General features: G+C 40.2%; 1 long non-coding RNA gene across 2 annotated transcripts in view; it reads left to right on the top strand.

Annotated features, from left to right (window-relative positions):
* The window catches only part of LOC138156813 (uncharacterized), a 73,123-nt gene that overhangs the window by 7,759 nt on the left and 50,493 nt on the right, over positions 1 to 14,871 (top strand). For both annotated transcript variants that reach the window (XR_011167225.1, XR_011167226.1), the window contains exon 2: positions 1,778 to 1,954. This is a non-coding gene — a long non-coding RNA (uncharacterized lncRNA). The remainder of the gene's footprint in view (positions 1 to 1,777; positions 1,955 to 14,871) is intronic.

A 14,871-nucleotide genomic window follows, 5' to 3' on the forward strand; every position in this document is an offset into this window, starting at 1 on the left:
AATTTGGTAAGAATAATCTTCCAGAATGCATATGCATTACATACATGACCAAATCATACCTTCTACAGGTCCTATTTGTACTCAATATGAGAAAAAATAACAAAAGAATGAACATGAGAAGTGTGGTGTGGGGAGTATGCTTGATAGAATCCTTTGGCTCTTTGAGTGGCGGGTGACTGCTTCTCCATTTTGTGGAACTGAGGCTTCTGACATGCAAACAGCCAGAATCCCCCAAGCTCAGGGAAACCCAAGCAGAAACAGGCACTGGCTTGCAGGTGTGTCCTAACAACAGCCCTCCATTACACAGTAGAACAAACTTCTTGTGTGGTATTTTAAACATTTTCTTTTCTACTTTTGGGATTTTGAAGCTTTATTATTTATTTTTTGTAGTGTTTGATTTGTCTTTTAAACAGGTTGCTGGAGCACACTGAAGGTAGTAACACTATATCGGTATCCCAGCACCTACCACCATGACTGACATGGAGTAGGTACTTAATAAATGCTTGCTTGCTTGCTTGACTGGAAGACTTATTTTCCTTGGGCCCTTTTAAGTTTTAAGTGCAATGTTGGCCCAGTTTTGTTTTGTTTTTGTAGGGGCTGGGGCTGGGTTTTATTGTGAAGAATTTTCTTCTTTTTACATTTTGTCTTATTTTACATTTGCTTGTGTTTTGAATTATCTTCATGTTTATTTGCTGAAAACTGTTCCAGTCTTGATTTTTAAAAAATCTTATTTATAGATTGTTTTTGTTTATTTTTTGTTTGCCCACAGAAATTTCCCTATAATCAAGCCACTGCATTCATAGGGCTATTATTTTCAAAATGCTTGTTATTAATGCTGATGATTCATTCATTAAATGTGTGTTTTAATGAGATTATGTATATGTATGTGATATTGATTGACAAGGTGCTATTTGTATAATTATATATTAGCTGTTAGTACATAGATACAGTTATTGACATTTCTTTTCCCATGATTCTGTGCATGTCAAATTGTATTATCAATACTTTGCCTACTTGCTTTATTATTTTATTTGTATTAATTGCATGCCTCTATTGCTTCATTATGTCATTGCTGTACAGTACTATACACCTTAATTAAGCTTTATTTAGCATTCTTGGATTGCTAAATATTATTGTAATTAGGTCTTTGTGGCATGGCAAGATCACCTAACACCCTGATTCTGGGAGAAGATGTCCTGTGTTTCCCTGCCACATGGATGAGAGTTGTTCAGTCTTTTTTTCAGTCATGTCTTACTCTTTGTGACCTTTCTTGGAGGGTTTTATTAGCAAAGATACTGCAGTGGTGTGCCATTTCCTTCTCCAGCTCATTTAACAGATCAGGAAACTAAAGCAAACAGTGTTAAGTGACTTGTCCAAAGTCACACAATAAGTGTCTGAGGTCAGGTTTGAACTTAGGTCTTCCTGACTTCAGACCCAGCACTCTATCCACCATGCCACTTAGCTGCCCCTGTAGATAGGAGTACACTCCTTCAGTTGGCTATGTAACCAGAACAGGCTTTAAACATTAATTTAAACAGAACAGTGTCTTTAAAACTGCCAGTCTGGTACAGTCTTATTCTCTTTTCTGCCTACTCTTTCTTATTCTATGTCCAGAAAGGGTAAAGATTCACCGTAGTGTGGGTGATATATGAACTAAACTAACAAGAGAGGAAGGGCTACCTTCCTTTGCTCCTCTTTTTTTTTTTTAAAGTCCTATGGCCCTGAAAAACAGGTCTGGAGTTTCTCTTTGATCTGTTTTGTTTGTCCTTGTTTCTAGGTGCAGATAATAATCCTCACCAGACTCAGAACTGAGTGATGATGACCTTGGAGGAAGGATTCCAGACCAAATGTTACAGCCAGCCAGTCTATCAGGGAAGCAAAGAGAAACTAGGGCGCCTGGGACTAGAGCCCAAGAAAAGTCTTAGAACTTGGAACTCCAGTCTGTGTTATAAAGGTACTGAACTAAACTGTGAACTTAAACCTTCCTTTCCCCAGTGTATAAGGTGGTAGTGTTGGTGAGAAGTAATTATATTCTAAGCAGTGGGGAGTATGTTTGTGTGCTTCTGAGGTACAGTTTAGCTTTAAATATATGATCCTATGAATAAGCAAATACCTTTGATTATTCAGAAATTCCTGATATCATGACAAAGAAATAGTACCTGGGATAACCAACCCTCTTTGCTTCAGTTTTAATGACTAGCAGAGGGAGTAGGTGGTGATGCAGGAATGAGAAGTAATATAAGAAATAAGAACATGAAGATAAATGACTCAAGTTCCATTTCCTAGAAGGCATTTTATTGTTGAGATAATAGCAGAAGTTGGAGCTTTGTTACTAAAAACTATATTGAAATCTGTATTGATCACAGTATGCTTCAAGGAAGCAGTTGGTGCTACCCAATACATGTTCCATGGCCATGAAAGCACCAGATTGCTGACTTTGGTTATAGGAATTAAGAGAAAACCCCAGAGCTAGTAAAGAACCAATTTTATTTTATTTTCATTTTCAGCTACAATTCTTTCCCTCCCTTCCTCCATCTTCTCCCTTACCCATTGAGAAGGCAAGAAATATGATACCCATTATACATATAAAGCCATACAAAACATATTTTGGTATTAGCTATGTTCTGAAAAAAACCCCAACAAAACAAAGAAAGGAAAAATTATGCTTTAGTCTGCATTCTTAGGCCATCAGATCTATACCTGAAGATGGATAGCATTTTTCATCATAAACCCTCTGGTGAGACCAAGGTATTAATGAGTTACTGAGTCTTTCACAGTTGTTTATCTTAATAATATTGTTGTTACTATATATGTTGTTCTCCTGATTCTGCTCACGAAGTTCATAGAAGGCTTCCCAGATTTTTCTGAAATGATCCCTCTCGTCATTTCTTTTTTTTTTTTCCATTTTTCAAATGCTTTATTAACTTCTGATTTACATCATTCATTTCTGCCAGATTTTGAGTTACAAATTTTCTCCCTGTTTTTCCGCTACCCACCTCCCCAAAATAGCAGTCCCACTCCTCCAATCTGTTCTCTCCCATATTTTCTCCCATACACCTTTCGACTTTTCCAGTAGGGCATGGTGCATATCTATGCCCCAGTGCCTGTATATCTTATTTCCCAATTACATGTAAAATATATATATATATATATATATATTTAAACATTTGTTTCTAAAACTTTGAATTCCAGATTCATTCCCTTCCTCCCTTGTCACCTGCCCTTACTGGGAAGATAAGCAGTTCACAAAACAATAACATAGTAGATATATTGTAAAAGACTGATTATATTTCCCTCCCTCCTATCCTACCTCCCATTTGTTCTATTCTCTACTTTGATTCTGTCCCTTTTCAAAAGTGGGTGCTTCCAGCTTCTCTCCCCCCAGCCTGCTCTCCCTTCCACATCATCCCTCCCCTCTCATCCCCTTCTCCTCTACTCTCCTATAGGGTGAGATGCCTATTTAGTGTGTATTTCATTCCCTCCCCAAGCAAAATTCAATGAGAATAAGGTTGACCATTCCCTTTTGCCTTCCTATTTTTCCCCTCCATTGTAACCATTTTCCCTTTGCCTCTTCTATATGAGATAGTTTACCCCATTTTGTCTCTCCCCATCTCCTCTCAATATATTCTTCTATCACCTCTTAATTTCACCTTTTAAGTACATGCCTTCCTATTAAATTGGTCCTGTGCCCTCTATCTATGTATACCTGTAAACATTTATACACACATTTACATATGTATTCATATGCCCATATATCCTCATATATAGACATATATATGTATATATATATATATGTATATTCCCTTCAACTATTTTCATACTGAGAAAAGTTTCATCAGTTACAATTATTGTTTTTCCATGTAGGAATGTTAATAGTTCAACTTTGATAAGTTCCTTATGATTTCTTTTCCCTGTTTACCTTCTCATGCTTCTCTTGCTTCTTGTATCTGAATGTCAAATTTTCTATTCAACTCTGGTTTGTTCATCAAGAATGCTTGAAAGTCCTCTATTCTACTGAATGACCATATTTTCCCCTGAAACATGATGCTCAGGTTTGCTGGGTAGGTGACTCTTGGTTTTAATCCCAGCTCCTTTGCCCTCTGGAATATCATATTCCAAGCCCTTCGATCCCTCAGTATAGAAGCTGCCAGATCCTGTGTTATTCTGATTGTGTTTCCACAATATTCAAATTGTTTCTTCCTGGCTGCTTGTAATATTCTCTCCTTGATCTGGGAATTCCGGAACCTGGCTATAATATTCCTAGGAGTTTTCTTTTTGGGATCTTTTTTAGGAGGTGATCGGTAGATTCTTTCAACCTCTATTTTGCCCTCTGGTTGTAAAACATCAGGGCTGTTTTCTTTGAGAACTTCCTGGAGGATGACTTCTAGGTTCTTTCTTTGATCATGGCTTTCAGGTAGTCCAATAATTTTAAAATTATCTCTCCTGGATCTATTTTCCAGGTCAGTGGTTTTTCCCATGAGATATTTCACATTGCCTTCTATTCTTTCATTTGTTTGGCTCTGTTTAACAGCATCTTGATTTCTCATAAAGTCATTAGCTTCCATTTGCTCCAATCTAATTCTGAAGCAATGATTCTCCTCATTGAGCTTTTGATATTCTTTTTCTATCTGGAAAATTCAGCTTTTTAAGGCATTCTTCTCCTCATTGCCTTTTTGAGCCTCTTTTGCCATTTGAGTTAGTCTATTTTTTAAGGTGTTATTTTCCTCAGTCAGAATGTTGACTCTCATTTCGTAATTTTCTTGCATCATTCTCATTTCTCTTTCCAATTTTTCCTCCACTTCTCTTATCTGCTTCTTAAGGTCCTCTATGGCCTGTAACCAGCTCGTCTTTTCCTTTGAAGCTTTTGGTGCAGGAATTCTGACTTCACTGTCTTCCTCTTGTTCCATGCTTTGATCCTTTTTGTCCCCAAAATAGGAGTGTAATGTTGGAATCTTCTGTCTGCTTTGTTTCCTTTGCCTGGTCATGTCGCCCCTCAGTCACTTGACCCCTGGGCTTTTTGCCACAGTAGGACTCTGCCACCAGGCAGGAGAGCTTTTGTCACAAACGCTGGGGTTTTCTCAGCTGCTGGAGGTATTAGATGGGTGCCCTCTCTGAGGCCTCCGCATGTTCTGGCAAGCTGGACACATACCCCAGGACCTCCACCCTAGACTGCAATCCAGATCCAAGCAGGTTAAAGAAATCACGCTTTCCCCTCAGACTGGTTGCTTGGTCCCCATACACTCTGCAGGCCAGGAGCTGAAGCTGCCATGTGGGGCTGGTTGGCTGTGCCAGGCTCTCAGTGGCTTCTCACTCCAGGGGCAAAAGCCGATGCACTCCCTCTTATTGGGTCCTAAAATCGAGACTGCTCTGACCTCTCAATTTGTCTTTCGCATCCATGTGTTGATAATTCTGGAAACGGCCACAGCTGCTGATCTGAAGTCCCTCTGGCCTGTGGCTGATCAAACCTGCCCTGAGGCTAAAACCCTTGGCTCACACGGGCCTGGGCTCAGATTCCAGAGCACTGTGCTGCAGCGAGAGGTTAGCTTCTCTGTGTCATTTTGTGGGTTTTGCAGCTCCAAAGTTTGTTTAGAGTCCCTTTTTTACATTGATTGGGGAAGGCAGAAGCCGGAGCTGCTCAGAGGTCCTGCTTCTACTCTGCCATCTTGACTCCACCCCCCCCCATCATTTCTGACAGCACAGTCATATTCTATTGCATTCATATAACAAAACTTTTTCAGTCATTCCACAATTAATATGCATCCCCTTGGTTTCCTATTCTTTGCCATTACAAAAAGAGCTGCTATAAATATTTTTGTACACATGGGTCCTTTTCATTTTTCTTTGATCTCCTTGGGGTAGTCCTAGTAGTGGTATGGCGGATCAAAAGGTAGCACAGTTTTAAAGCCCTTTAGGCATAGTTCCAAATTGAGAATTCAATTTTACTGACCTCAAATGACAGCAGGTACCATTAAGAAGTGTGAGACTCATGGGAGACTAATATGTTCAAAGAAAAGTTGAGAATATAAGCATTAACAATCCTTTGAAACTGGTCTGCAATGACTTTTTATGTCTGGAGGAGATAGTAAGCCATATATCAGATGTAAATAATGATTTCATAAGTTAGCACAGACATGTTGAAGCAGGAACCAGAAAGTTTCCAACGTTGTTAGAGTGTTGTGGGAAATGCATTTTTTAGTGTGTAGATTCCCTGCCAGCATCCATTCTGACCAAGACAGAGAACTTAAGAACAAGGTAATCAAGGAAGTGTTGGTTTTGGCTGGTATCAAGAAGTCTAGAACTATATCTTACCTCAAGTACACCAACAGCCTGCATTTTTCAATCACACAATAATGATCATGTTAGAAGCACTATGACCTAAACAAAAATATCACTAGAATCAATGCGTAGCATTTTTAGTACATATGTACAATTATACTAGGAATGACACCACTGACTTTGTGCTATACTTGTTGATGTTTGGGCAGGAGCCATTTCCACCTTGACTTGTATGTGGGGTCTCAGAAGATGGACAGGATGCAAATACTTAAAACTCACACATGTCTTGGCTGAAAGGCTGAAGGAAAATTGGTGACTATTTCTAACTTCAGCTCAGAAGAGCTCTGTAAGAAACAAATTGTGGTATGATGCTTGAGTTTATTGTCAAGAACTTCAGAAAAAATGACAACCATACCTCAGACAGTAGGACAACAATTTAGACAAATAGTGGCAAGGCTAAACTCAAAGGCCTCACTTTGCTTTAGAAACTTTAGCAAGAGAGATCCCTAGAGAGAAAATTCATGGAGCTTTGAGATGTTGATAGTCAGCCTGAGTTCTTGACGAGACCTGGCTTAGGAATGTAAATGAGAGTTCTTATGGTAATGTGAGCAATCCATACCACCAAACAGCTCAGAAGAGTAGAAATGCAAGTGACCAGGCTAATATAGGATATTGTAGGAAAAGCAAAAGTGATAACATATAAAACCAAACTACAATATTAATCATTGCCCTATCATTACATTGTCTCACTGGATCCTTGTTCAGATCACCTGCTCTAACTGCAGGTATTCTAACTACAGGGTTCTGTCCTAGGCCTGGATCCCTCTATACTTCTTCACTTGGTGATATCATCAGCTCCCATGGATTTAATTAAGATCTCTTTGCTGATCATTCTCATATCTATCTATACTGCCCCTCCTCTCTACTGATCTCCAGTCTCAACTCTCTAACTAACTCTCAGTCATCCAAACCCCAAATTCAATAACCATCTTAAACTCAACCTATCCAAAAATGAACTTCCCCCTATATATAGCTTGCTGGTGAGTTTCTCCCAACTCCAATCCATTTTCCATTCAGTTACTCCAATGACTCCCTATTACTTCTAGGATCAAATACAAAATAGCATTCAAAGTCCTTTGTAACCTAACCTCTCCCTACCTTTCCAGTCTTCTTGCACTTCATTCCCTGCCATGTGCTCTTTGATTCAATGACACTGGCTTCCTTGCTATTCCACGAACAAGTCACTACATCCCTCCTCTCTGGGCATTTTCTCTGCTTGTCCATAATGCCTCAAATGCTCTCCCTTCTCACCTCTACCCACTGCCTTCCCTTGTTTCATGTAAGTCCCAACTAAAATTACATTTTCTACTCCTCATCCCCTCTTAATTCTAGCACCTTCCTTCTTCTGACTTCTTCCTATTTATCCTCAATATAGTTTGTTTGTACATATTTGTTTTCTTATTGTCTTCCCTATTAAATGGTGAGTTCTTTGAAGGCAGGGACTATCTTTTGCCTCTTTTTGTTTCCTCAGTGTTTAACACAGAGCTTGGCACACAGTTGGTGCTTAATAAATGTTTATTAACTGATTATGCTTTACTTCTAAATCTATTCTTCATCCTCACCTTGGTCTCCAATCCCTCTACCCTTTAATATTTTATGAGGCCATCGTCCCTGCTCTGGCTACATTTTGCTTCCTTTCCGATTTTGAGCCTTTGGTTCACTAGTTAAACCCTGCATCATCTTCTGTGACAATGAAAAGGAAACGACTTTTCCCCTTGTCTTCTCAAACCCCAGCCATGGATTACTTCCAACATTTTACTTCCTTTGCTCCTACTAAGTGCTGCTGAGAAGAGCTGGAGGAAGTCCACAACCATGCTGTCCATGACAAACTTATGCTATCTAATCTCAATCATGTTGGCACTACCATCAAAAATTTTTTTTGCTCCCTAGTTGATTACCTATCTCCTCCTTACAGCAGCTGTTGCAAACCTCTTTTTACTTCAAGTCCCACGACAGCTTCTCCTTCCATCTTCTCAGCTGAGAACCTTGCCCAATCCTTTAGTGAGAAAATAGATGCCATTTATTGTGAACTCTCTCCCCTTCCTTTTTTTATATTTCACAGCCCTTTGATATTATCCTCTACTTATTCTTTCCAGCCTCTGATGAAGATGTGGCCCCCCCTCTTTACAAAGCCAAACCATCTATGTGTACCCTCAATCCCATCCCATCTTACTATCTCTAACACATTGTCCCCACAATCACTTTCCTCATCTCTCTAATCTTCAATCATAGTACTTTTCTCATGGACACTGCTGGTATTGGTGGGAGAGATACACTCTCTCGAGGAGAGAGGTTCCCCTGAAACCTTGGGAGAGTATTCACCTTTCTGAGGGCTCGATCTGTAACTTTTTTTTTAATTTAACTTTATTAAGTCTCTAATAATTGGTCTTTAATGTTGACCTAATATTTCTCCTGGATGTTATTTGTTTTTTGTGTTTGGGGTTGTTTTTTTGCTTTTTTGGAAGGGGAAGGTAGGGGAATTGGGGTTAAGTGACTTGCCCAAGGTCAGACACTTAGTTTTTTGTGTTAAATATCTAAGGCCGGATTTGAACTCAGGTCCTCCTGACTCCAGGGCCGGTGCTCTACTCACTGCGCCACCTAGCTGCCCCACCACCTGTAACTTTAATTGTAGGTTGCATATAGTTCCCAGAGAGAACACAACAGATGAATTGTCTTCCTGGTTCTTTCTGTTCACTTCACTCTACATCAGTTTGTAAAAGTCTTCCCAGTCTTCTCTGAAAGTCCTTTTCATTTTTTCTGATTGTGCAATGATATTCTATTAATTCACATAATATAAGTTGTAGTTGTTCCACAAATGATGGGTTCCCATTCTTTTCCAGTTCTTTTTTACAACAAACAATGCTACTGTAAATATTTTTTTATAAATATGGTCAAGACAACAGGTTAAAAAGCATTTATTATATTATCTACAATGTGCCAGGCATTATGGCTAAGCACTAGAGGTACAAAGAAAGGCAAAAACAGTCCCTGCTCTCACAGTTTAATGAGGAAGATAACTTGATATAAATAGGATAAACTAGGAATTATGTCAAAGGGAAGGTAGTAGTATAAGGGGTGGACTACAAAAAGGATTCTGGCAAAAGGCAAAATGTTTCTTCAAGGAAGTCAGGGAATCCAGAAAGTAGAGCCTAAGAGGGAGAGAATTCCAGGCATGAGGGGAGAGTCAGTAAAAGTGCCTGTATTGAGGAGATGGGGTGTCATGGGCAAAGAACAGCAAGGAAGCCAGTGTCACTGAACCACAGATTATATTGAAGAAAGTGATATGTAAGAGAACTGGAAAAGAAGGAAGAAGCCAAGTTATGAATGACTTTAAAAGCCAAACAAAAGATTTTATATTTCATCTTGGAGTTAATAGGGAGCCATTGGAGTTTATTAAATTAGGGAATAACCTGATCAAACCTATGTTTTAGGAAGACCAGTTTGTTAGCTGAGTAGAAGATGGACAGGAATGGGAAGAGATTTGAAGCAGGGAGACCAACCAGAAGGCCAGAGATGAGGTGATGAAAGCCTGTATCAGGGTGGTAGCAGTATCAGAAAAGAGACGGGGGATATATATGAGAGATGTTATGAACTCAGAATTGTTAAGACTTGGAAAATGATTGGATATGAAGTATGAGACAGTGAGAGGTCAAGGATGATATCTAGGTTTTGAGCCTAGGTAATTGGGAGGATTGTGTTGCTGTAATAGGAAAATTAAGAAAAGTGAAAGGTTTGGGGTGGCTAGGTGGTACAGTGAATAGAACACAGGCCCTGGAGTCAGAAGGACCTGAGTTCAAATCTGGCCTCAGACACTTGACACACTTACTAGCTGTGTGACCTTGAGTAAGTCACTTAACCTCAATTGCCCTGCCTTTCCCCCTCAAAAAAAGGCTCCCCCCAAAAAAAGCAAAGGGAAAGGTTTTAGGGAAAAGATGAGTTCAATTTTGGATATGTCATATTTGAGATGTCTATGGGACATCCAGTTCAAGATGTCCAAAGGGTAGTTGGAGATGTGAGATAGGAGGTCAAAAGAGAAGTTAGTACTAGATAAAATAGATCTGAGAAGCATCCTCCCTTTTTCTTTGATCTGAGGTAATTGTGGGAATTGAGTGAACCATGCTGACTCCATCTTATGTTCGATTCTGGATCTTGCTCAGATCCTTTTCTGTTCAATTATGGGTATAGTCCAAATTCTGTCTTGAGGGCAGATGGGGGGGGGAGGAGGGAGAGAAGTTGGAAGCACCCACTTTTGAAAAGGGATGGGATCAAAGTAGAGAATACAATAAGTGGGAGGTGGGATAGGAGGGAAGGAAATATAATCAGTCTTTTACAATATATCTACTATGTTATTGTTTTGCATTAGCCACACATGTACATCCTATACTGAACTGCTTATCTTCCCAGTAAGAGCAGGTGACAAGGGAGAAAGGGAATGAATCTGGAATTCAAAGTTTTAAAATCAATTGTGGGAATTGGGAGAAAACTTTATTGCATCACTTGAACGTAGCCCTGCAAGGTTTGGGAAGGAGACCACCTCTACCTTTTGCTAAGAGACTCTTAACTAAGGATCTAGGTTATGCTGATCAGAAACCCAATCTGAGCTGAAGATTGATTCAAAGAGTTTTCTCACAGTTATACATTTCAAGCAATCCATAAGTCTTATCTGAAAACTGGCCCTGTACTGGTCAGGCAGTTTTTGTTTCCATGTTCCTTTGACTGAAAAGAGACACTTGAGGGGAGTAGGACACATATATTTTTCTGATTTCAAGGAATTGCACCTATTCACTCTCCCCTTCCAACTTTGAAAGTCTCTAATCTTTCCTCCAATTAAAAAAATCATATTACCTAAAGTTTGTGTCCTATTAATTGTCTTCTTTTAATTAACTGGTCTTGATTGTTTTTAATGCATATTTTAATGCTATTTACCTCTGTATTCAGGGTCCAATGACAAAGTTGAAGGGGCCTGATCCTGATTTGGACAGCCAGGTGGTACAGTGAGAGAGTACTGAGCTTAGAACCAAGAAGACTTATCTTCCGAAATTCAAGCCTGGACTCAGACACTTATTAGCTGTGTGACTGTAATAGTAATGGAATTTAAAGATCCCCCTGTATTGGCTTGGTTTTTGGGTTGAGTGTTAAAACCCAGAGCTTGTGAATCCCTCTTGTGGAATGGACTTGTTGACGTGAAGAAAGGGCTGAATGGGGAGGAGCTGGTGCCGTGGATTTAGAGAGGCACAAGCAGAGGAAGAGAGGCAGAATTTTTGGAAGCAGCATCATGAAGGCAAAGAGAGAGAGAGGATTGCTAAGGGCCAGTTTGAGCTGCCCAGGACTTTTGAGAGCTGCCATCCAAAGCTGCCAAGGACTGAGGAGACATGGCTGTGATGCTGGTACTTTGTCTGTCTGTTTTGATGTTGTTTTGCCAGATTTGTCCACTAGTGAAGGACAGTGTTGTTGTTGCAGAGGTCCTGGAACCTTAGTGTTGGTTCAGAGCTCCTGAGGAAGGACTTTCTTGTTGTATGTTTACAGAAATCCTGGAAGAGGGTCTTGCTAATGTTTTCAGGGGTCCTAGGACTGTTCTACAGACAGAGAATGAATTAATGAGGACAGTGGCAATGTATCTTGTGGCTTTGTGTAATGTAATGCCAAGCAAAGGAAACTTCCCAAGGTTCAAAATACCAGCATAGGTGCTCTCCATTTTATTCAGTGACAAATTAAGAACAGAGAAGATCAAAACATGACATCATTCAAAATACAGCATTTACTAAGTGTGATTAAATAATCTCCAAGTACTACCCCACCCCAGGACCTTCCAATCATTCAATCAATTACAAAGTCCCTCTTCTAAATACTTCTCCACCCCTAGGCTATACCTTTAGTCCACCACAAAGTCCCTCTTCTCAAATGGAGATTCGTTTCCAATCATAAGTAAAGTACTTTCATTTGTTCAATCATAGAACACAAAAAAGTCAAAAGTTCCCCATCCCTGGATCACAATTGAAATCTACCCCAGAGTTACACCAAGTTTAAGCACAGCACTTAGTACCCAAATGGAGGTCTTTTCTTCATCTTGACACAGGCAAGTTCTCAGCAATCTTTGTTCCTGGGGAGACAAAGCTTAGCAAGGCCACAAGATACATTGCCAGTCTCTTCATTAATTCATCCTCTGTCTGCAGAACAGTCCTAGGACCCCTGAAAACATTAGCAAAACCCTCTCCCAGGATTTCTGTAAACATACAACAAGAAAATCCTTCTTCAGGGCTTCTGAACCAACAGAAAGGTTCCCAGACTCCTACAACAACAGCACTGTCCTTCACCAGTGGACAGTATTCACTCTCTGTCTGCAGGACAGTCTCAGGATCTCTTAGCCAGCAGCCAGGTTCCAGGTCTTCTTCAACAACAGGACTGTCTTTCACCAGTGGACAAATCCGGCAAAACAACATCAAAACAGATAGACAAAATACCAGCAAAACAGCCATGTCTCCTCAGTCCTTGGCAGCTCTGGGTGCAGGTCTCAAAAATCCAGGGCAATTCAAAGTGGCCCTCAGAAATCCTCTCAGTCTCTCTCTGCCTCCACAAAGGTGCTGCTTCCAAAAAGTTCTTCTGTCTCCTCTAGTGTCTCTCCAAATCTACATCACCAGCTCCTCCCAGTTCAGGACTCTCTTTTCACTGTCAACAAGTCCATCCCACAGGTGGGATTAACAAACTCTGGGTTTTAACACAATCAGTTTGAAAACCAAAAACAATACAGGGGGATCTTTATATTCCATTGCTATCACATCTTGTTAAGCTTTGTCTCCTCTGGAACAGAGATTGCTGAGAACTTACCTCAGGTCAACATGAAGAAAAGACCTCTCTTTGGGTATTAAATGCTGTGATGATATCTTAAGCTTGTTGTAACTCAGGAGTAGATGGCCTTTGTGCTCTCTACTGCCCCTTTTGAGAAGGTGCTTGGCATTAACTGAAGATAATTTTAATTAAGTTGTGATCCAGGGGTGGGAAACTTTTGACTCTTGTGCTCTGTGACTGACCAAATGAATGTACTTTGTTTATGATTGGAAACTAATCTCCATTTGAGAAGAGGGGCTTTGTGATTGATTAAATGAATGCACTGCCCGGGTGGAGAAGTACTTGGAAATGATTGAATTACACTTGATGAATCCTGTGTTTTTATTTTTTCTGTTCTTAATTTGTCACTGAATAAAATGGAGGGCTGCTTTGCTGGTATTTTTGAACCTTGGAAGTTGCCTTTGCTTGGCATTACAGTGACCCTGGGCAAGTCACTTAGTGCTGTTTGCTTTGGTTTCTAACCTCTGTAAAATGAGGTGGAAAAGGAAATGGTAAACCACTCCAGTATCTGTCAAGAAAACTCCAAACTGGGGTCAAGTAGAGTCTGACGCAACTGAAACAACTGAACAACAACTGGCATGTATTGCTTAATAAATCAATATCCTTGGAAGTTCAAACTCCATTATTTGGCTGCACCAATTCACAGATCCCCTGAATACATTAGTGTTCCTGCCTTCCAATAATTGCTGTCTTCATTTATAGCCATTTTTGCCAATCTAATGGGAATGAGAAGGAACCTTAGACTTGCTGAGAACTTACCTCAGGTCAACATGAAGAAAAGACCTCTCTTTGGGTATTAAATGCTGTGATGATATCTTAAGCTTGTTGTAACTCAGGAGTAAATGGCCTTTGTGCTCTCTACTGCCCCTTTTGAGAAGGTGCATTTTTCTTTTTGGTGATTTAGAGCATTTTTTTGTGTGCTTTTTTTTTTTTTTGAGAATGCCTGTTTAAGGCAATTTCCAAAGGAAGAAATCCAAACTGTCAAAAACACATGAAAAAATGGTCTAAATCACTAATAATTAGAGATATGCAGATTAAAACAACTTTGAAGTTTCAGCTCACACCTCTCAGCCTGACCAAGACAACAAAATAGGAAGATGACAAATGAAACCGTGTTTCCCCGATAATAAGACCTATCCCGAAAATAAGCCCTCCCCTTACTGTGTAAGATTCCTCTAAAATAAGCCCTCCCCCGAAAATAAGCCTTATTGAGATTGCTACTGTAGTGAAGGTGATCCCCTGCACTACACGCTACATTACGGTACCCTCTGTATGCACTGTCCCCCCCCCCAGGTGAAACGCACGCCGCGCTCCGAGCTGCATCCAATCAGAGCGCGTCATCCTGTTCTTCCCCAGTGATTTGCTTGCTGGTGCCATTGAGAGCAGTGCCGCAGAGGAGAGCTGAGGCAGGACAACACAAGCCCTCCCCTGAAAATAAGCCCTCTGGTGTTTTTCTTTCCAAAAAAATAATAAGACAGTGTCTTATTATCGGGGAAACACGGTATAGGAAATCAAGTGTGTTAGTGCACTGTTGGTGGAGCTGTGAACTGGTCTAGCCATTCTAGAAAGCCATCTGAAACCATCCTAGTACAGAACTGCATAACTCTTGCCTGGAACACTGCAATATCTTTCTGGTTGCTCTTCCTGCCTTATCTCTGCTCCAATGTACCCTCCATTCAGCTGCCAGAG

The sequence above is a fragment of the Petaurus breviceps genome, unplaced genomic scaffold (genome assembly GCF_028583685.1).
Source record: "Petaurus breviceps papuanus isolate PSGF00001 unplaced genomic scaffold, PetGlider_PUasm1.0 164, whole genome shotgun sequence".
Lineage (NCBI taxonomy): Eukaryota > Metazoa > Chordata > Mammalia > Diprotodontia > Petauridae > Petaurus > Petaurus breviceps.